Below are 24,651 nucleotides of genomic sequence, written 5' to 3' on the forward strand. Positions count from 1 at the left end.
GAGCAAGAAGAGGGTTTATTAATTATATTGTGGATTACAAGAAGTTGAGAATAATATTAATAATTGAATAATATTACATAATGATGAATAATTTTTCAATTAGGTATACTGCTGTACAACTTTCAAAATGTGACAGAAAAAACACATTATGTAAATAAAGTACTACACGCCATACAAGATGTTATTGTAATTCTCACTAAGCGTGGTTTGTGTAATATGTTTCCACTTATGTTTCTGTTAGACCACTGGGGTCTTGATTTTTGCTGAAGTAAAATTAACTTCATGGTTGAGATAAAGCCTCATTCACCTTGTGCCTATAGAATGGATGGAAAGCATCTTTCTTATTTTTTTTTTTTTTGCCTCCTGCAGTTGGTCATCAGCAGCCCCCAGTTCCTTTCTCATACAGTGGGTCTACCAGACTCATATTAGCCTCTCCTGGACTAAACATGACCCATGTACAGGGGCAGTGAGGAGATCAAGGACTGTAGGTTGGTGTTGCATTACTGTCAGAGAGTGATTTTCTCCTGTCTTTGCCCCACCCCTGTGCATGGCCAGTAACATCATAAGGGTGGGAAGTACAATGGGCATTAGCCCATTAGTATATCAAACCAATTTGTACAGATGCTTGTATTGAAAATGTATTTGTAAAGTTCCTTGTGTTAAAAAATGTACCAACAGTGGGTCCTGACTGTATTGTAACTGACTAAATGCATATGTTTTAACAGAGGATACTGAAACAGAAGAGGTTAAGCTCAGCTCCAGCTAACTTTGAAAAATAGTAAGAAATTAAATTACTGAGCATAGGCCATAAAGATGTTATCTTACATTTCTGAAAGAAGACAGAGATGCAATGTCTGTAAGAAGCATGGTTTGTTAGTCTCTGTAGGAAGAGCAGAAGTGTTAAAATTGTTTTACAGTTTTCAAATACTGCAACAAACTTTATCAAAGCTCAAGATATGTATTGTAATACATATGTGCTAAATCCTGTCAGCTTCTAGTGATGGGAGTAGTGTGGGAAACATAGTCAGATGACCAGGTGTGATGTCATTTTGTAACCAACACTGAAATAATATTTAGGTATAATAGAGAGAAGTCTCAGGGCACTCTGTTTTTGGAACCTGACAAGAAAGGACCCCTCACCTACTTCATCTTACCTTGCTCTAGTAAGTGAACCAGGGAATAGTAATTATTTAGGTCAGTCAGGAAGATATAGTGAGATAGTTAAGTACTGTTTTTCTGTATCTGGGTGAACCTATTCATCTGTGTTATTTTAATATTTCCTGTGATTGAAACTCTGGTGTTTATTGTAAATAGATATTTAGTATTTTCATGTTCTTTTATTATGCATTATTAAATATATTTAAACTTTTCATTGTGGCTGGTCCCCTTAGAGATTATTTTAAATTTTGAGAGGACTTACATCTATTTGGTGATACTGTGTCCACAAAAAGTACATGTTTACACCCTAGTCATGGGCGATTTCAACTACCCTCCATTAATTGGGAAACTTATATGAGCCCAAACTCACTCGCACAAAAGCTCCTGGATTTTGTTAACTCAAATGCACTGGAACAAATAGTGCACTATCCCACAAGGGGCTCAAATATTCTAGACCTGGTCCTCACCAATATGAGTGATCAATGCAATACCTCAAGTGTAGGGTCCACACTATTTAAATCCAACCATAAGTCAGTCACTTTTGAAGTAGTAAAAGTACCAGAACTCCCCAAAGGAGAAGTCAGGTTAAAAAACTTTACCAAAACTAATTATACCCTCCTAAGGACAGTATATTCAACTTCCAAGCCCCAGTTTCCACAGATGGCATTGACTGCTATACTAAGGTATACACTGATGCCCTGTATAAACCTCTACACAGATGTATAGACACAGCTGTGCCTGATAGAATTAATGCAATATTTTGAAAAAAAAAAACATCCTGGTGGACATCTAGCATTAATAGATTATACAATAAGTGAAAGAAGCTGCTGTCTAAAAATACAAAAGTGAAAACCCAGAACAGGAAGAGCACCCTCCTCAGCCTAAACAAGCAAATAAGACAACTCATGAAATCCTCAAAGAGCAACTATGAGAAAAATGTAGTTACCATAGCCAAATATAACCATAAGGCTTTCTTCAGCTATGTCCGCAACCTAAAAGGTAGGACTCAGATGTGTACTGAACTAACTGTGGATGGTATCGCACACACTGACCCTGCAGAAATTGCAAACCTGCTAGCAGACAGGTTTGGTGAAAATTTCACCCCCTATCCCCCCAAGCATACCACAAACCATGTCTTCAACTTCTCTTCCTCCCTGCATCTCCAAAGAGCAAGTCATTAATGCTCTCTCCAAGACTAAGAACACAGCCTCCATGGGACCAGATGACATTCCGGGCTGCATTCTTAATGTTCTAAAACAAGAGCTAGCTACTCTACTAGGCACTCTATTCAACCACAGGCTGAGTACTGGCTTTGCCCCCACTGAATTGAAAACAGTAACTGTTATCCCCCTCCACAAAGGTGGCTCGGCAACAGACCCAGGTAACTATAGACCCATAAGTTTAATCAGCCTTATCTGTAAGGCAATGGAATGAATCATCATGGACTTCATAAATAAGGATATAGGTGACCTGCAAATGCTAGATCTGTCCAGTTCAGTTTTGTCAAGGATAGGTCATGCCTGCTTTACCTGGTGGACGTTTTTTGAGAATGTGACCAGAGCCATAGATGAAGGGAAAGCTGTGCTCACAGCCTATCTTTACTTGGCCAAGGCTTTAGACACAATCCCACATTCGGGCATCATTGACAAACTAACCCAGTTGAATATCAACTTCTGTGTTGTTAGGTGGGTTGCAGGCTGGCTCACAGATCAACAACACTTATTTAAAGTGGAAGACTTCACCTCTACCAGCAGACCTGTCACCAGTGGGGTCCAGCAAGGGTCAGTGCTGGGCCAACTCTTGTTTGGCATATACTTCTCAGAAGTTCTGGCCAAAATGGAGGGGCTGTAGCTAACCAAGTTTGCGGATTACTGCAAATTGGGTGCTATCATTAAATCCCCTAGTGATCTCAGCATTCTTCAAAAGGGGCTTATACAGACCAATGACTGGTGCCAAAGTTGTGGTCTTAAACTAAATGCTAAAAAATGCATCATCATTCCCTTTGATAAAAACAATGTATCTACTGATTATAAAATAAACAATAATTCCATAAGTACCAGTTCTGTAGTGAGAGACCTGGGAACACAAGTTGACTGTGACCTCAGCTTCCACCACTATGTGTCTACTGTGATGAGGAAGGCATTCTACATCACTCACCTGATTGATGAAGGCATCGCCTCAAGAGCAAAAGAGATTATAACTCCCCTGTACTCATTCCACATCATGCCTGTTATTGAATATAATGCCCCCTTTGGTATGTACCGTACTAGACACCTGCAGCAACTTGAGAGACCTCAGAGATTTCTAACTACAAAAATTCAGGGTCTCCAGCTCATGTCATATATGGACAGACTGAAGTCACTGCCACTGTACTCAGTAGCATATAGACTACTTAGAGGTGACTTATGTCTACCTTACAGGGCTATCTCTCTCCCAAATGTAATGAAAATACTGCGCATCTGTAAGTCAAATGGGACTACAGTCACCCATTCCAGGGACCTTAATCTAGCCTGTGACATAAATTGGACCTGCTGGAGAGATGGTAGGCTCTGGGCACTACCAACTGCTGTATTACCTCACCCTCTAGCCCCCCACAGGGGTCCACTATTTACAATAACCCTTTGTTCCATTATACAGACTCTCCCTTTTCCTTGAGAATCAGGTGCCTCCTTAGCTAGCTCCGTCATGCTTCTTAGTGTAGGGTCCGAGAACTGAGTCTGTCTCAACTCTATCTTTGTAATTCTTCCCAGCTCCCCTTCCACAGGAAGTCTGGTATCCTCTGACAGTGGTGCCTCACTATTAGCCTGGGTACTACAATCACCTTTGCCCTTGCAGTCAGTCTGTCCAAGGGAACATCAGTACCTACCAGCAGCAGTTACTCACCTTCAGGCTCACTACTACAGGGTAGCTCCCTCCCTGAAATAGCTACCTCACCAGCCCTGGCTTCAGGTGTGGGGTTATTCTGGATCTCCCCCAGGCTATCAGACCCACATGCCTGTTTCCAAACCTGACTGTGTATAACTGCATGCACACAAGGTACTGCATTATTAAAATCATTCCCTATCAAGAAATCTGTAGGGATGTCCTCAAACACACCTACTGGCTTGCTTCCTTTTCCACCCTCCAAGTCAAGGTGAACCCTGGCCAAAGGCATTTGGACTGGGGTCCCTCCTAAAGCTCTGACTGGAGTAGTCTTCCCAAGCAAGTAATGCTCCTCTTTAACCACTTCAGGCTTCACAATGGTTATCTCAGAGGCGGTGTCTTGCTTAGCAGTGGTCTGTTTTCCATCCATACTTCTCAACTGTACAGATTTTTGCCTTAAATTTTTGGTCCATTTTTCATAAAATTGTGGTTTTCTGGCAAATTGGTGGCAAATCATTAAATACTGAAGTCAGAAGATAAAGACATACATTTGAATTTCAGACTTCATACCCTTCAGAAAAATTCATGCTAACATAAAACCTGTTATCATATCAACTTTCTAAGTTTATAAGAGCAATATTTAAAAATTGTCCCAATTTTTGGGCCTTTGTCCCACTTTTTTAAGGCTTTGTCAAGATTCCTTGCTCTAAGAGGTTGACAGGTATGTTTCCATCCACTAAGATATGATATAAACTCTGGTGATAGTTTGGTACCCCTGTTGTCTCCATACAACTTACCACTGGCATACTGTTTTCCCACCTTCTGGCCCCCCTACCTTTTGTTCCCCACCATGCCTCCATGGACATCATTAAAACATTTAACCCTTGAACCTGGCCATCTTGCCACTGGCATACTGTTTTTCCCACCTGCTGGCTCCTCCACCTTTTGTTCCCCACCATGCCTCCATGGACATCATTAAAACATTAAACCCTTGAACCTGGCCAAGTACCTGAACTATTGGCTTCCCCTGTTACTGATGGACTCTGTTGGGGTGGTTTAGGCTGCCCACCATGGGTTCCTTATATTCATGTGCAGCACTGGGTGTCCCCTTCCTGTGCAGTGATGCCCTGCTTTCTAAGTAGAGATCCCTCTTTATCCCCAGCTCATTTGCAGAGTTACATTCTCACTCTGCTTACCAGATTCTCATGCCCTAAGACAAAGTACTAAGAGCTTGTTCCCTCACCAAAAAGTCTGCCAGCCCTTCAGAAGTGGTAACCTGACACCCACTCACCCACCTATGAAAATAAATGCTCAGCAATATAATCGTACACACTTTCATCTGCCTAGTGTCTACCTGTTTACCTTGTGGCTACTAAGAATACACACCCATTTAGTGACAGCTGCTTACAGGCTACAGAAGTTCAATTAATATCCACACCACTGCTCACCAATATGTGATGTCCCCTCTGTGGGCCAGTAATCAAGGATCCTGAATCCTCACCACTGACAATGGAGATGGATGTTCATTTGGGAAAAAATTGATGCACTCAGTATTTCCAGATGCAGCTCTCTGCATCAAGCACAATTTCCCTTAAGAGCATTCAGCAAACACACACAGTCTGGGGTCTGGATTTCTCTCTCTGCCTCCCGCCAGGTCCCCAGTAAGACCCCCCCCCACTGGCACAGCTATAGAGCTTAATTCTCAACAGAATGTCCAAGCCAAGTCCTGCAGCACCATCTCTGTGAAACCAGTGCTTCATGTCCCTACTCCAAACAGCTGATACACACACTTTTTGAGACTTGATTTTCACAAACACACACACACACACACACACACACACACACACGCGTGCACACACACACACGCAAACACACAAACACACACACACACAAAATCACACACAAACACACACCACACAAACACAAACACACACACACACACACACACACACACACACACACACACACACACACACACACTTGGGAAAGGCTGGCAAATACTTACTAGCTATGCCCCCTTCTCCCCAGACTATAAGGTAGTTACACCTCATCATAAAAGGGTTCTCATCCAGGAAAAAAGAGGTCATTGTTCCCCTCTACTTGTCACTCATTAGGCCCATTATAGAGTAAATTGCCCCTTTTGGAATGTACCTCACAAGACATCTGCAGCAGCTGGAAAGGCCACAGAACTACCTCACAAAGAGGATTACTGGCCTCAAACAAATGCCCTACACTGACCGCCTCAAAAAAATCCAGCTTTACTCCGTAGCATATTGCCTACTCCGAGGTGATCTCTGCCTAACATATAAAGCTATGTCAAACCCAGAGCTGTTGGACATGCTACACCTAAAGAAATCCCAATCCCTCCAAGCTACACGCTCTAGGGACCTAAACCTTGTCACCACAATAAACAGGACACGCTGGAGGGATAGATTCCTGTCCCAGAGACTTCCTATACTCTGGAACAAGCTACCCATCTATGTCAAGCAAAGTTCTTCATTAGCACTCTTCAAAAAAAATCTTGACGAGTGGATGGGAAATAGGAAATACACCCTGGGTATCATTTCTGTGTCTCTGCTGGACAGTGGCACAGGAAAATAACTTTCTTGGGTGGCGTAAGCTATGGTACCTTGCTGGCTAGGCTTAAGTAGGCCCTTGAGTCGATAGTCTAGTACCTACTATGAACCTATAAACCACCCCCAGACACTCTAAAGCCAGCTACTCTAAGGCTCTTGCAAGGGTATCCAATTATACTGATGTAAATTAATATTAATACAAATTATAGTGTTTGGCCAATGCAGTAAGGCTTTTATGAGTGGCCACAGTGTTACCAAATAGATGTAAGTTCTCTCAAAGTTTAAAATATTCTCTAAAGGCACCAGCCACAATGGAAAGCTTAAATATATTTCATAATAAATAATAAAAAAAGTGAAAATACTAAATATCTATTTACAATAAACATCAGAGCTTCAATCACAGAAAATTTTAAAATAACACAGATGAATAGATTCACACAGATACAGAAAAACAGTACTTAATTAATCTCACTATATTTTCCTGATTGATCTAAAGAATTACGAGGCAGGTAGTCCCTAGTCTTGAGCAACATATTACCCTCACTTAGAATGATGCCACAGTATAAACAAAAAATTATCGATTTCAATAATTGGCTTACTTTTTGGTGTCATTCAAAGGGGATCCATTTTCCGTCAGTCTGGGATGACATGGTCAACAAACCTCACTGCTTTACCAGAGACAGTTTGCACCTGGCACCACTAGGCTTTTGGCTGCTGGCAAGGACTCTTGCCTCCCCCATAGTGCCTTTTTTAGGCTAGGTCTCAAAAATAAAATTGCTGATGTGAAAATTGCCAACTATAACAAAATAAAGGTTATGCTGCTAAACGCTAGCAGCTTAAATGAAAAACTGTGCACTCTAGAAGCGCTTCTATCATTGGAGGATATAGACGTTGTGCAGTCACAGAAACCTGGTTCAAGGCCTGAGAGAGTATCATGGCCTTGCAAGGCTGCAATGCCTTCTACACCTTCAGACCGTAAAATGAACATGTGGGAACCAAAGCATGTGGTGTTTCTACCTATATTAGAGATAAATTAACCTCCGGACTAGTTAGACTGGACAACTCCATGGAGTTACTCCAAGTACAGATTACTGTGGGCAAGACCCCCATTCAAGTCATAGCTACTCATGGAGCCCCCTCCAAGGATCATGATGCAAATGAGGCCTACTTGACTAAACTAGAGTCAATCCAGATATTGCCAAACACTCTGGTCACGGGGGATTTCAATTATCCCACTATCAACTGGGAAACATACTCTAGCCCTAACTCACTAGTATAAAAGTTCATTGATTTTGTTAACTCAAATGCCCTGTAAAAAATTGTTCAAACTCCAACAAAAGGAACAAACATACTAGATCTGGTCTTCACTAACATGACAAACAGATGCACCACTGCAACGTTCGGACCCTCATTAGGTAAATCCAACTACAAATCAGTCACCTTTGAACTGGCACTAACACCAGAACTCACAAAGAGCAGTCAGACTAAAAAACTTCACAAAAGCAAACTATACTCTCCTAGGGGAAGGCAAAAAAGCATTCCAAGCCCACACCCCTAGCTGGAAGTGGTAACTACATCAAAGCTTACACTAAAGCCCTGTACAATAAATTGTATAGACTCAACTGTTCCAAAGAGAATCAAAGCCAGAGCCTCAAGGGACAAAAAGCCTTCCTGGTGGACATCCAGCATCAACAAACACAGAAATTTGCTGTCTAAGAAAACTAAGGCGAGGCCCCAGCAATGGCAAAGCACCCTCCTGAGCCTCAACAGGCAAAAAAGACAGCATGTCAAATCCTCTAAGGGTAACTTTACATATGTAACCTAAAAGTTAGGACTCAAGCATGTGCCGTACTAGTGACTGACAGTATCACACACAGTGATCCCGCAGAGATAAGCAAACCTGCTAGCAGACAGATTTGGCAACAATTTCACTTCCTTATCCTCTCCAAACATATCACAAACCTTGGCCCAAACTCCCCCCACCGTAGATATCTGAAGGGCAGGTCATTAAAGCCTTGCCTAAAACAAAAAACACAGCCTCTATGGGAACAGATGGCATCCCAGGCTGTCTTCTAAACAAACTAAAACATGAACTTGCATCACCATTAAGTACCCTATTCAATCACAGGTTAACCACTGGCTTTGTTCCTGCAGAATGGAGAACAGCAACAGTTTTCCCCTCCACAAAGGTGGCTTAGCAACAGACCCAGGGAATTATAGACCCATAAATCTGACCAACTTCATCTGTAAAGCCATGGAATGTATAATCATGGACTTCATAAAGACATAGGTGACCTCCAAACCCTTGATCCAACCCAATTTGGCTTCATCAAGGGCAGATCTTGCCTGTTAAACCTGGTGGATTTCTTCAAAAATGTGACCAGGGCCATTGATGAGGGCAAATCTGTGCACACAGCATACCTCAACTTGGCAAAGGTGTTTGACAGACTCTTGTACTCCGACATTACCGATAAACTTAGCAAACTGAATGTAAGACTGTTTGTTGTATGATGGGTTGCCAACTAGTCACAAACTGGTCACACACTATCAAAGTGGGTGTGTCCACATCAACTATCAGACCTGTCACCAGCAGGGTGCTTTAAGGGTAAGTGCTGGAACCATTCTGTTTGGTATATACTTCTCAGAAGTTCAGGCCAAAACTATGGGGCTGTGGCTGACCAAGTTTGTGGACAACTGCAAACTGGGTGCAATTACTGAGTCTCCACACGATGTCAGTATACTTCAAGATAGTCTTATGCAGACCAACAACTGGTGTCTTAGACACGGTCTCAAACTGAATCCAATGAAATGCATCAACATCCCCTTCTGTAAAAGCAATGTCCCTTCACACTATCAAATTAACAACAATACCTTATGTATCTATGAAGTGGTAAAAGATCTGGGATCAAAAGTAGGCTGCGACCTTAACTTTGACGACTATGTGGCTACTGTATTAACGAAGGCTTTCTACATAGCACACATGATTACCAAAGGCATCACGTCTAGAGCAAAGGAGGTTATAACCCCTCTATACTTGTCACTAATCAGGCCCGTAATTGAGTATACCGCCCCTTTTGGCATGTGCTGTACAAAGCACCTGCACCAATAGGCGAGACCTCAGAGGTTTCTAAGATCAAGGAACTCCAGCATGTGCCTTACACAGACCAACTAAAGATCCTGTCACTATACTCAGTATCGTATAGACTTCTTAGAGGAGACTCATGCCCGGCTTACAGAGCAACCTCTGACCCAAATCCAGTGAATTTGCTGCCCATCTGTAAATCAAACTGGATTACAGCTATCTATTCTAGGGACCTAAATATGGCCTGTGACTTGAATAGGACTTGCTGGAGGGACAGATTTGCCTCCCACCAACTACCGCATCTTTGGAATAGGCTGCCAACTCATGTAAAGCCGAGCACCTCTATGACACTGTTCAAAAGGAACCTGAACGAGTGGATGGGGCACCATAAATTCTTACCAGGGATAGTGCCCACAACCCTACTGGACATAAACAATTATTACTAAATACAAGGATGAAACGGCTAAGCTTGAAATGACCTCCAGGTCGACAGTGTAGTAACCTACTATAATCATATGATCCTATAATATAAATAACACACTATTGTTCTGGTTATATTTTGTGTTGTTTAATAAGTCAGTTCTTCAATTTGTGTTTGAATGTTCGTATCCCACAATTCCATCAGAATGGGTGGGGTTAAATAATTGTCTATGCAAATTGTATGTTAATCAGCTTCCCAATTGTTGGCTGGGTGTACCTACTTTCCATGGCCTTTTTCCAGATTTTTTACGTTTCCAGGTTGAGAGGTATGGCTGATGATACACAGTATAGTAGTTGTGTCTGCGTACCACGTGGCTTCTTAATGGGAACAGACATCAGTAAAACTTCTTGTTAAACGAGTGTAGGCAAATGCTAAACATCCGCCATTAAGACAACAAAACATTTTAAACTATACACAAAGGATATTTTTTTGTACTCAGGTTTATGTTACCTCTCAAATGTCCAGATTTTTGTCTCATATTTTTGGTTTGTTCCAAATAAAATCTGAATTTTTCAGGTAATGTGGATTGAAATCACTGAAAAATACATACATTTGAGTTTCAGACTTTATATCCTTCTGAAAAATGCATACGAGTACAAATGATGTTATTCTAGCAACTTTCTAAGTTTACAAACGCAATATTTAAAATCTATCCCTGTTTTGAGTCGTTGTTCCCGATTCTTTCAAACTTTATCCATATTTCTTGAAGTACGTACACAGCGGATGCAACTCCGCTGTTTTCATCGATTAACTCGGTATTTAACTGTTAAGACCTGCCTGAACATTATTTGGGGCCGTATCTTTGCGTTGCTTGAACGACGAAAGCTGACTTCCGGTTTCGAGGTTTAACTACGGAGTTATGAAATTATTGGTAATAACAGTATTCCGCTTCTATGGTGTTGGTTGTTAATAACTGAGAATATGTAGAGCGAATTGGAAGCCTCAGTTACGCAGAAAATAATATTGTAATTCGCTGGTCGTAGCCGGTAAGAGTTGTAAGCAGGGGTGTGTACGCCTCATTGCTAACGCTTTTAGAACTGATAAAACGTTTGTAAGTCTTGCAAAAATATGTATATATTATTGGTATTCACGAGTAGCTAAGTATTGCTGTATTTTTTTTTCTTTGCGCATCCAACTTTGTTGAAAGCCTGTCTTTGTAAAACACATCGGCGTTTGCTTTGGCTTGAATATTGGAGCTGCTGCAAGAATTAACAGCTCACGGTATGAGAGCTCTATGAGGGGCCTTTGTAACAGTGCGTCTTCAAAAGTTCAGTGCTCTTATTGGTCCTCTTCTCAATGCCATTGACCTCTTATTATTCTGAAGATGTGTCTCTTATTTTTCAAGATTAAGCGGACTTCTACTCTTTATATTCCTATTGTCCAACTTCTTTTAAACCCAGTTTGCTCCCTTAAACTCTCACACTTTTACTCATCCCACTTCACTCTTGCCTATCTTCTAACTGTATAGAATATACTCATATTAATATGTGTCACTAAATATAGTGCTGTACATGTTCTGTAAGGTGCAGCAGCCTACTTTTACATAATGTATACTTGCTTTTGCTCTACGGACTTCCACCAATTGTTAAATAATATGTATTCTCTTACTGTGTTCTCCTAATTCATTGCTTGCAGAAGCTGTGGAGTTTGGTTGTTAAGCCTTTTACCCAGACTGACCTGTAGAGTTTGCTGACACATGCTGGCATGCATGCATGTATATAAGAGAGCTTGTTTGTGTGCTTATGTGTTAGAGATGCATTTTATCTTGTCTGTGTATGCATGGCTTATATTTTTGTTTGTTAACCAGGATAGAGATGTGACCCCCAAGGGACCCATTTCAGCCACAATCTGGAAAATATAAGCAGAATAATACAAATGTTCAAAGAATGACATACAAAAAAGTTTTGAGACTATGTGCATGGTAGAATTTAAGAAGTTAATGGAAATGCTGTATTACACTTATTTTAGGTTTTGATTTACATATAGCTAGACATTTTTGGATCTTTGATTTTTCTTCTGGGTAAAAGGTAGAGGTCCTCCACCATTATTATGAAAGGATTTTGAGGTGAAGGTATTAAAAAGTAATACAGCTGACTTCATTTCACAGGAGGCACTCTGTAGAACCCTCAGAGTAGTGGTTTAAGGACTGAAGAGATAAAGCTATTTATACATATATTTAAAAAGACTGCATAATTTTACCTTAAGACATTTTTAAGTTTGTGATAGGCAGCCACTTTCTGTAGGAAGTCAATTAGATTAACTCAAACTTTTGTCATAAGATGGTGTTATGAGTGCAAGTTTGAGTTTCATTGTTTAGGTCTGAGAGGTGAGAAAGCCAAAGGCATTGCTAGCTGTGGATGAGATGGCTGTTGCAAGTTTGAGTTTCATTGTTTAGGTCTGAGAGGTGAGAAAGCCAAAGGCATTGCTAGCTGTGGATGAGATGGCTGTTGGCCAAGATGTTTAAGATTGTAGTTGATAGCGACTGGTTCAGAAGTCAAGTCTTTTGAGAAGAGTTTTTTTTATTATATAGTGTTTTGTGAATTAGACTGAAGAGGAGGAGGAAGTTTGCACACTTTTAGACTAGAAGCTATTTGCCACATTTAAGGGTAGTGCAGTAATGTTTAGTCTGAGGTAATATAAAGATAAAATGCTAGATTCTGTTAGTGTGTGTGCATGAAGATGTTTTTGAGTTTCTCTTTGAGGCATAAGTAAGTAGGAGTAGACTGTATTTCATTTGTGGTTGGAATATATTTTTTGCCAATCGTGTTAGGTTTCACAAGAATGTAAGGAAATTCTGACCACTATAAAGACTGTATGCTTATAATGTGTATAGAGATGGGGAATGTTGGGCAGAGTGACGTGGATATTTGGAGCTGAGGACCCTTTCAGTATCCTGATTTACCTTTAAGTAAGGGGTTGGGAAAGGAAATTGGCATTCAGTTAGGCATCGTGTAGGATTGTTTTATGTTTGTAAACCTTACCCTATCCAATCTCCATATATAGGATGAGGTTGTTATCCACAGCATACAAGCCTACCTCTGGATCCCAAAAAACAAAGCCCATAAGGCAGGCAAACAATTTACCCAGGACTCTTGTCATAGGGAACTCCATTGTACAATACACAAATGCCCCACTTACAAGACTTGACAAGGCGAAGGCTACTATGAGTTTCTTATCTGGAGCCAGGATCTGCCATGTTACACATGCACATGAGTCATTGCACCACAGGTACCAGTATGATTCTGTCATAGTTCATGTGGATGTGAATGACCTGAGACATATCTGGATTATATGAAGAGAAGCATTATGGCCCTCTCAGAATATCTGTTTCAGACTGGAATGTTCCTTGCATTGAGCAGCATTCTGCCATCACCAAAGATAATGTCATACAGTATCAACAACAAAAAAAATTGACTTGGTTTCTGCTGTCACTTGCATTGAGCAGCATTCTGCCATCACCAAAGATAATGCCACACGGTATCAACAAAAAAAAAATTGGCTTAGTTTCTGCTGTCATTCCAGGGGGATTCCATATCTGTCAGCCTGGGAGTATGTGAACAGCAGACAGTGTTGCTTTGCCAAATATGGCCTGCACCTGTCATACCCCCCCCCCCGGCTTCCAGATTTTGGCTAAAATTTTCTGTACCCCTTTAGAGCCTTTCTTTCTTTTTTTTAGGCAGTGCCAAAGTGATAAGCCTACCGATGAAGCAAATAAAACCCAAAGGAAGCTAAAGGTGTTACTGCTCAATGATATGAGCTTTATCAAGAATATCCACAACCTGCAAACTCTCCAAACTCTGGATAATATAGACCTCTGCGCCATTACAGAGACATGGTTTAAAGCCGCAAAGTACTCCGGCAGTGCAAGGCTAAATTGTCTTCCACACATTTAGATCTAAACTTGCATAGACAAGGACTAAAGGTGGAGGTGTCTCTATCTACAATAACAACAAATATACCTTGGGGTTGGTTAAACAGGATGAAACTCTGGAGTTCATCCACATGTAAATCACCTTGTCCCTTACCATATCTTGGCAAGTTATAGGTCACCATCAATTTCTCAAGAATCCCACAATTCTTATGTAGACTTATTGGAGGTACTCTCCATCCAACCAAACACTCTATTCATGGGGGACTTTACTACCCCTCTGTAGACTAGGAAATATACACTGTTACCAACTTGCAGACACAGTGTTTCCTGAATTTTATTAACACATATGCCTTTGATCAGTTAGTGTACACTTCAGCCATAGGTTCAAACATACTGGGCCTTGTTCTCACCAGTATGGGAAAGTGCTGCCCCCCCCCCCCCCCCCAAGTGTCGCATCCTCACTGGTGATTGCAGATCACAAAGCTGTCTCAGTCAAAATAAAAATAAATTTGGAAAACTCAGTAAAACCTGATCAAATTAGAAGCTATTCTATAGCAAGCTGTATCCTATTAAGTGACAATTTGTCAAAATTCACTGCCCCACCCAGTGCAGAGTTCACAATAGCCTGTGCAGAAGTATTCACGCTGTACAAACATGTAATTGGCTGTATAGAGGCTGCCGTATTTATCAGACGTAAGCCCAAAACAAACAAACCACACTGGTGGGATCATAATCTAATAGTGTATAACAAAAGGAAACAAATCACGAGTCATGGCCAAATGGAACTCATAATGACAAGAGCTCACTAATAAAACTAAACAGGAAACTTAAGGGGACTGATTAAATCCAACAAGGCCAATAACAAGGTCAGAAAGCATTCTGAAGCTAAAGACAACCACAAGGCCTTTGACAGCTATGTCCGAAACCTCAAAAGATAACATGCAACAATGTGCTGAAGTGGTTGTAAATGGTACCACCTTCACTGAGCAGAGTGACGTAATGAATCTGCTGACTGACCAGTTCAGCTCTAACTTTAGCACCCCATCCCCCACCACCCTTTGTGAGCTCCCTACCAGCATAACCCTCCCAACTCTCGGCAGGGAGAAGACCATGGCATTACTGACGAAGGCTAAAAGCACCATCTCAGTGGGGCTTAATATGTCATCACCTCCTAAGTAGCCTGAAACATGACCTGTCAGGACCACTTGAGTCACTTTTCAACTACAGCCTCAAAACAAGCTATGTGCCAAGTAAATGGAAGAAGGCAGCAGTTATCCATCTTCATAAGGGTGGAACGTAACTTTACCCTGAAAACTACAGACCCATTGGTTAGACTAGTCTAATGTGCAAAGCCGTGGAATGAATTATCATGGAAATGATCAACAGTCATTGCCAACCTACAGACACTGGACCCAAGGAAAGTCATGCCTACTTAACCTGGTAGACGTCTATGAGAAGGCAACCAAAGCAATGGATGAAGGAAAAACTGTGTATACCACCTAGCTGGACCTGGCTAAGGAATTTGACACAGTACCCCACTCTGGTATTGTGGACCAACTCCTTGAACTTGGCATAAATCCCTACACAGCTCACTGAATTGTCTAGATGTCTCGCAGAACCGAAAACGTTAGGATTGGTGAAATATCTTCCGCCAAGAGGTAAGCTGGGCCCACTCCTGGTTGGCATCAGTTTCTCAGAAGTAGAGTCTAATGTCAAGGGCTTCTGGCTGACCAATTTCTCAGATGACTACAAATTGGGAGCCATCGTAAATTTCCCCCATGACAGTAATATTTTGAAAGAGTTAGACAAATGACTGGTGCCAAAGCCAAGGATTAATGCAAAGAAGTGCATTATAGTGCCTTTTAGGAAAAAGTCTATCCAGGCAAATTACTCTGTTAGAAGCTTCTGAGAGTTGACCTGGTAGTTACAGATCTGGAAATGTATGCAGATAGTAATCTGGTATTTGACCAATATGTAGCCAAGGTAATAAGAAAATCATTTTATGTCACCCACCTTATAAGTAAATGTACGACATCCAGGTCTAAGTAAGTAATAGGTTTGATAAGGATTGGCAGAGAGGTACAGTCATTGAGTACAATGCCTCTTTTGGCATGTACCTCACTAGGTGTACTCAAGTGTAATGCCCGCAGAGTTTCCTCACCAAGAGAATTCATGGTATTCACACACTGTCCTTTACAGATTGCCTCAGAGCCTTGTGTCTGTACTATGTCTCCTACAGGTTGTTTAGAGGCAATCTGTGCTTGGCATGTAAAGCATTCTTAGTTCCAGCCCTGATGGAGCTTTTGCACATCTGTTCATTTTGCAGAACTAGAAACACCATGTCCAGGGATATGAACTTTGCTTGCAACTTAAATAGAACATGCTTACAAGATAGATATGTGACTCAAAGGATCTCCATGCTCTAGAATAGGCTCCTGATACCTGTGAAGCAGTGTCCATCTGTAACCGTATTTAATGTAACCTTGACCATTGGATGGGAAATGGCATATTCATCCTCTGGTTGGCCCCCTTGTCTCTTATAGACAGAGGCTGACAGTAAACATTACCTAACATTGGATTGGTAGTCATAAAAAATTCATTTCTGGGCTGGCACCCGTTTCTCTTTTATAAACCAAAGCTAACAGTAGACATTCCCTAACTAATGTACTCTCCCACATAACTTTTTAGCAACCTCTTTAACATACCACCCAATTAAGATGCACATGTTACCAGGGGGATGCAGTTGGTTTAAGTTGTATTTGTAGACTTATAAAGGCCCTGGTGGTCATTAGCCTCATATGTACCTGTGAATCTGTCCAACTATTAACCTCGGTAGTTAATGAGTTGTTGAAAGCAATGAACATTAAGGAACATGGAACAGAGTTTCGAGGTATCTAGCTGTAATGCTGGGGGGTGAGAAAATGCTATTAACAGCAGAAGATTAGGTAATGTAATAAGAGTATATGAGTATAAGGAGATGAGGCGCATGGCAAAGAAAGAGGTGGCTAAAGCTAAGGATAAGGCATATGGAGTGTTGTATGAGAGACTGGACACTATAAAGAGGGAGAAAAGGACCTGTACCGATTTGGCTAGACAGAGGGACAGAGTTGCGAAAGATGTGCAGCAAGTAAGGGTGCTAAAGGATAGTGAGGGAAAGGTACTCACAAGAGAGGAGAGTGTGTTGAGTAGATGGAAAGAGTATTTTGAGAGGCTGATTAATGAAGAGAATGAGAGAGAGAGAAGGTTGGATGATGTGGGGATAGAGAATCAGGAAGTGAAACAGATTAGCAAGGAGGAAGTAAAGACCGCTATGAAGAGGATGAACAGTGGAAAGGCTGTTGGCCCAGATGACATCCCAATGGAAGCATGGAGGTGCTTAGGAGAAATGGCAGTGGAATGTTTAACTAGATTGATTAATGAAATTCTGGAAAGTCAGAGGATGCCTGAGGAGTGGAGAAAGTGTTTTGGTACCTATCTTTAAGAATAAGGGTGATGTGCAGAGCTGCAGTAACTACAGAGGGATAAAATTGATTAGTCACAGCTTGAAGTTATGGGAAAGAGTAGTAGAAGCTAGGTTAAGAAGGGAGGTGATGATTAGTGATCATCAGTACGGTTTCATGCCAGGAAAGAGCATTACAGATGCAATGTTTGCTCCGAGAGTGTTATTGGAGAAATACAGAGAAGGTCAGAAGGAGTTGCATTGTGTCTTTGTAGACTTGGAGAAAGCATATGACAGGGTACCTAGAGAAGAGTTGTGGTATTGTATGAGGAAGTCGGGAGTGGCAGAGAAGTATGCAAGAGTGGTACAGGATATGTACAAGGGCAGTGTGACAGTGGTGAGGACTGCAGTGGGAGTGACAGATCCGTTTAAGGTGGAGGTGGGATTACATCAAGGCTCAGCTCTGAGTCCTTTCTTATTTGCAGTGGTGATGGACAGGTTGACAAATGAGATCAGACAGGAGGCCCCCGTGGACTATGATGTTGGCAGATGACATTGTGATCTGTAGTGAGAGTAGGAATCAGGTTGAGGAGACTCTGGAGAGGTGGAGATATGCTCTAGAGAGCAGAGGAATGAAGGTCAGCAGGGCTAAGACAGAATATATGTGTGTAAATGAGGTAGAGGAATGGTGAGGATGCAGGGAGTAGTGGTAAAGGTGGACGAGTACTTTGGATCAACAGTTCAGAGTAATGGTGAATGTGGAAGAGAGGTGAAAAAGAGTACAGGCAGGGTGGAATTGGGTGGAGAAGAGTGTCAGGAGTGATTTGTGACAGACTGGTACCAGTAAGAGTGAAAGGGAAGGTCTACAAGAGGTTAGTGAGACCAGCTGTGTTATATGGGTTGAAGACAGTGGCATTGACAAAAAGGCAGGAGTCTGAGCTGGATGTGGCAGAGTTAAAGATTGGGGGTTCTTTTTCAGGTAGAAGAGTTAGGTGTATAGCAGTAGAGTTGCTGGAATCACTAGGATTTTATTGGTATGTGGGAGGGAAAGGTGTGTTAGAGAATTCCTTAAACTCCTTAGGAGTGATGGGGAGAGTGGTTATTTGCTGTGCAACATCCTGTGATTTCTTTTCTTACCAAAATTGCCTTGGGTTGGGGAATGCAGACATTTTTCTTTTCTGGATAGATACTGATTTTATTTGCTTGATGTATTCCCCTTTTTCCATTTTGTACGGTTATGCATTGTTTTTGTAACAGTGGTTGGTTATAGATTGGAATTAGTACCAGGTTTTCCATGAGATGACTGTTTAGTGTTTTGAATTGGGAGTTCTCCAGGGTAGATGTGAGACCATATTTAGAGTAACATTTTGAGGGTAAAAGACTGCTTTTGAGAGCATTGGTTAAGACGGTGACTGTGTTAACATTTTTCTAAGTATTAAGCTATTGGCCAGTTTGTGGTATTGATGGCATTTGCAACATTTTATTGGTTGCTTATAGAGTGACTTTGTAAGTGATAAAGAATGGGGGTGCCTTGGCTTCTTAAGAATGTGCTTTTAAGTATATGGCACAATGGACATTTATAAGGATGAACTAGTATGAAATTAACTTTTGACTAGTAATAAGTGGATCAAGTTGTTGTTAATGGATTATTGATGTGAATATTTGGCCCCTTCCTATTCTACATCTGCATAGGTAAAGTACCCTTGAACTTTCTCATATTCCTGTATTTCTTTATGCTGATGACATGGCCCTGTACCACTCAAATCATTAACTTTCAGTTCTACAAAAAGACCTGCAGTCAGACTCCTCATACTTAACTTCACAAAAAGAAAGGCTATAATCTTTAGAAACCGCAAAAAGCTCACAAAATATCTTCCTCACTGCACATTTATGACCATAAAGATGGTGCTTTAGAAAATACCAAATCTTTTAAATACCTTGGCATCTGGTTAGCTCCATCTCTGGACTTCACTGTTTTGTTATATAATGGCAGGGAAATGCTTGCACACTGGGCCAGTAACGTGTCCTTCCTCTCCAAAGCTGTCAAAACAACTATAGCAAAATAGATGAAAGCATTCTTCTCCCCATCTGAAATGACATTCCCTTAGTATCATTGGTATCAAAAGGAAATGCTCATATCCAAACAGAAAAGAGGATCCGTTGGCTCATTATTTTCTTAGGGAAACACGAACAGTGTTGCAAAACCCCAGAAAAAGCAGAATGTTTCCCAGTCAGGACAAAAAAAAGGTGAACTTTGTAGGGCTGTCAATTAATTCAAACGTAACCAAACTTCATCTGGAAGCCAAGCTAATAAGGCTTCTCCCTTCATACATCCTCAAAAGCCACAACGTTACAGCTCCCTCCTTACAACCTGCCAACACCAGACTTCACTGTATAGACCACAACTTCTCAATTTTTGGTCCTAAACTGTGAACAAAAACCTCTCCTATTTTAAAGAATCTCCTTCTTGCTCGCAATTCTGGTCTCAACTTAAGGTTCACTTTAAGCTCGCAGCCAAGTACCAGTGTCATGCCTGTGGCAGCATTACCTAACCCTTCTTAAATCTCACTGCCTCATTCCACCACTATTCCAGCCCCATCATAATCTTTGACTGTGGGTCTCCTTTAGTGTGTACTGCAGTTTGTGTATGTTTTTCTTCTGGCATTTCATAGCAGCAGAGAGACAAAAGAGACTTTGGAGTGATTAAGTATAATTTTTCTGCATTTTCTTGCTGCCTTTAGCTAATTCCGCCTAAAATGCTGATTTGTCTTTTAAGAATTTCTGTGATTTAAAAAGCTTGTTTCAGCTACATATTGTACTTATTTTACTACCTGCACTTTAACAAAGTTGTTTTTGGGTTTAAATTATCTGTTTAACTGTTGTAGGCTACACACAAGTGTGATAGCCATTTCTGTGCATTTAGTGTTTTTTGATTGTATCTGCTTTATTTTCTGAAAAAAACAAATACTTGTTTTTCGCCTTTCTAAGCTAGTATAGTCCAGTTTTCAGGGCAGTGTTGCAAGTTTCTGTGTTTGCCCATCCCTTACTTGGATGGAAGGAAATTTCTCTGTTTACTTGTAAGAGATGGGAGCATTGAGCAGCCTTGAGCAGCTTATCTGTCCCTGGAGGAGTGGTTTCAACCCAGAAATTTGTAGTTTATTGGCCATTTTGGGCTAATTTCTATCTCTCTTTAATTTCCCCTGCTATAAAACCCGCATTAGCATGGCTTTGCGTGCCAGGCAGTGCCGGTTAGCTAGGGTATAACTATTCCCAGCTCCCCAAAGTCTGCTCTTCAATTTTCCCCATGGAACTAGACAAACTTTCAACTTAAGCACTCTGGTTTTCACTTCTTAGCCCGGCACTTGCTCAAAACTCCATAGCAAGCACCAATAAACCTTGGCACTAGACCCACCCTATACTGTAGAGAAGGACAAGGCTCTCTATTCGACTTTACCAGCCAATCAGTAAAACAGCTCACTGTCCTTAGCCAGGCATCTCCAAATGGCAGTTTCATGTGTACTCCCTGGTCCAACTGGTGAATCTGGGCATTTTTGAGGCAGTGTTAAAACTGCCTCATGTACACAGACAACCCTCTCCTCCTACCACCAAACACTAATACATGCGAGAGATGCAATTATACAGCCAAACTGGAGGCTAAGCGCTCTCAATCCAAGACTGGACCAGACAGTCAAGAGGAGAAGGGAATTACTTGCATCACGCCACCAGTCTCACATAGACCTATGAAACCAGCACCAGCAAAAAACAACACAAATACATGAAAACATACTCGGAAGCTCTAAATAAAAATCTGCAAAAGCAACAGAGACCTCCAAAGCAGACATCCAGGCAACCTCCACCCCCAACACAAACCATGAAACATACTTCACAAAACCAGTGTGCCGTGCAGTCACAGCCCTTAAGCAAAATAACATACCCAACATACTAATAATAGGTGACTCTATAGTTAGGTACACTGACGTCCCACTCACTAGGCTGAACAAGGAGAAGGTTACTGTTAGCTGCCTGTCGGGTGCCAGGATCCGCCACATAACACAAGCACTCAGATCACTCCAGAACAAATACAAATACGACTTTGTCATTGTCCATGTTGGTGTGAATGACCCGAGCCGTACCTCCCTGGACTACATTAAAAGAGATCAGGAAGATCTCTGATCCATGTAGCCCAGGTCGCTATGACCCTGAGTAGCATCCTGCCCTCTCCAAGAATGGTACCACGGTATAAAGAAAAAATTATCAGTTTCAACAATTGACTAAGCTTCTGGTGTCATTCAAAGGAGATCCAGTGTGTGTGAGCCTCGGATGACATGCTCAACAAGCCATGCTGCTTTGCTAGTGACTGCTTGCCACCCCTATAGTGCCTTTTTTAGGCAAGGCTCAAAAGACAAACCCACCACCGTAAAGAGCACAAGTAACAAAAAACTGAGGGTAATGCTACTCAATGCCAGAAGTCTAAACCTCAGAATGCACACACTCGATACACTCCTTAGTATGGAGAAAATCGATATACTTGCAGTAACAGAAACCTGGTTTAAGGCTCCAGAGAGCAGCCCCAGCACTACCAGGCTACAACTCATACCATACATTTCTGCCACAAAACCCGGACCAAAATACAAAAGGCGGGCGCATATCCATATTCCTCAAGGATACCTACACCTCCAGGTTTATGGCACAGCATGATGCTTTAGAGGTCCTCCACGTGCAACTAACAATGGGCAGAACTGCAATTCAAATTGTAGCTTGCTACAGATTTATCACCCACCATGTCCCAGGACCCCCATTCTGCATTTCTGGAAACACCGGGAGAAACATAAAGGTCCTACCAAACACCCTGATATTGGGTGATTTCAATTACCCAGACATTAATTGGGAGAACTACTCCAGTACTAACTTGCCCAACATTTCCTAGAATTTATAAACTCAAACACCCTGGATCAACTGGTCAGCACCCCCACCAGAGGTGATAACATATTGGACCTGGTCATCACCAACATGGGCGACCTGTGTTCCACATCGGTCAACCCCCTCGCTGGTTAGATCTGACCATAAACTAATCACTCTGGATATCTGCATTCCGCCCCCAACCCCAGTCAAAGAAACCACCATGAAAAACTTTTCAAAAGCAAACTTCATGTTACTTTAGACAGAGTTGGAAAGTTTCAAATCCCCCATGCTAAAGGATAATGCTGCCCAATCTGCAAAATCCTTTACTAATGCACTCTATGGGTACCTACAAGAATGCATGAATTGTGCTATCCCAAGCAAAACCAAGGCTCACTCCTCCTCCAATAAAAGGAAACCAGTCTGGTGGACCCCTGCCATAAACAAGCTATACAATAGAAGGAGGAAACTAGTACAGAGAAGGGAAGACATCCCTGATCAGTATCAGCAAGAAACTACGATCCCTCATAAAATCATCCAAGGCTAGCTTCGAAAGAAAAATTGCCAAGGACTCCAAAGATTAACCACAAGGCATTCTTTAGCTATGTCAAGAATCTAAATGGCAATTCTCAGATCTGCTCTGAGTTAGTGCAGAATGGCCCAAAAAATAGTGAACCGACCGACATCGCCGTGCAAACTTCACCCTCCTCTCACCCCCAAAAGGGCCCATAACCATACCAGAAGAATGTAGTGCCCCTGAAATCACAGACACTCAGGTTAAAACAGCTCTCTCCAGAGCCAAAAACACAGCATCAGTGGGACCATACGGTGTCCCAGGCTGCGTCCTACACAAACTCAAAGATGAACTAACCCCTCACCTAAACACACTGTTAAAACTCAGCCTCTCCACAGGCTACATGGCCAAAGAGTGGCGCAGAGAAACAGTTATTCCGCTACACAAAGGTGGAGCCACAACAGACCCTGGGAATTATCACCCTATAAGCCTGACTAACTTGGTCTGCAAGGCTATGGAGTGCATCATCATGGATCTCATTAACAGAGACATTGGGAACCTCCAAACACTGGACCCTACCCAGTTCGGCTTTAAGGGCATATCATGCCTCCTAAACCTGGTGGACTTCTTTGAGACAGTTACCAAGGCTATAGACGAGTGAAAAGTGGTTCACACAGCCTACCTAGACCTTGCAAAGGCCTTCAACACCATTCCTCATTCTGGTATTATAGACAAGCTCACCAGCCTGAACATAAACCCCTACATCACGAGATGGGTTGCCAACTGGCTCACGGGCACAAGTCTCCTCCTGTTCAGCATGTACTTCTCAGAAGTACAGGCAAGCACAGGAGGACTGCGGCTGACCAAGTTCACAGATGACTGCAAACTAGGGTCTATAATTGACTCTGGCTGACAGACATCCTCCAAAAGGGTCTCCCTGAGACAGATGCCTGGTGTCAAAACCACGGCCTCGAGCTAAATGCCAAAAAGTGCATAGTCATCCCCTTTGGAAAAAACAAAGTACCCACAAACTACCACATAGGTGGTAGCCCCCTAAATATGGAAGATGTCATAAGGGATCTGGGGACCCAAGTAGACAGGAATATCTCCTTTGATAATCACATTGCCAAAGTGGTTAGAAAATCCTTCTATGTGGCCCACCTAATCACAAAAGGGTTTGCATTCAGATCAAGAGGTCATTGTGCCCCTCTACGCATCACTCATCAGACCCATCATAGATTACAATGTCCCATTTGGGATGTACCTTACAAGATACCTGCAACGGCTGAAAAGACCACAAAAGTACCTCACCAAAGAGGATCACTGGTCTCAAACAGATGCCCTATGCAACTCTACTGAAGAAACTCCAGCTGTACTCTGTTGCATACCGCCTACTCGGAGGTGATCTCTGCCTGACATACAAGGCTATGTTCAACCCAGAATTGATGGACATGCTCCACCTAAAGAAAACCATATCCCCTCGAGCCACACGGTTTAGGGATCCAAACCTCACCACAACAATAAATAGGACGTGCTGGAGGGATAGATTCCTGTCCCAGAGACTTCCCATGCTCTGGAACAAGATTCCAATCTACATTAGGCAGAGCTCCTCACTAACACTCTTCAAGAGAAACCTTGACTAGCGGATGGGAAACTGAAAGTTTACCCCGGGGATCACTTCAGTGTCTGTGATGACAGAAGCACAAGGAACTATCTAAGGGGGCGGCGAAAGCCAACACATTCTGGCTAGGCTTATAAATGCCTTTTGG

General features: G+C 41.9%; 1 protein-coding gene across 4 annotated transcripts in view; it reads left to right on the top strand.

The window, feature by feature from the left end:
- Nucleotides 1-10,940: 10,940 nt before the first annotated feature.
- TRAF6 (TNF receptor associated factor 6) overlaps nucleotides 10,941-24,651 on the top strand; it is a 482,448-nt gene continuing 468,737 nt past the window's right edge. The window contains exon 1 of one of the 4 annotated variants that reach the window (XM_044082829.1): nucleotides 10,941-11,030. The gene's annotated coding sequence lies outside the window, so the exon portion shown is untranslated. Of the gene's footprint in view, nucleotides 11,165-24,651 lie in introns of all 4 variants that reach the window. The other 3 variants (XM_044082830.1, XM_044082831.1, XM_044082828.1) reach the window with 3 other exon arrangements.

Source organism: Protopterus annectens, chromosome 9.part0 (assembly GCF_019279795.1).
Source record: "Protopterus annectens isolate FY-2018-M chromosome 9.part0, PAN1.0, whole genome shotgun sequence".
NCBI lineage: Eukaryota > Metazoa > Chordata > Ceratodontiformes > Protopteridae > Protopterus > Protopterus annectens.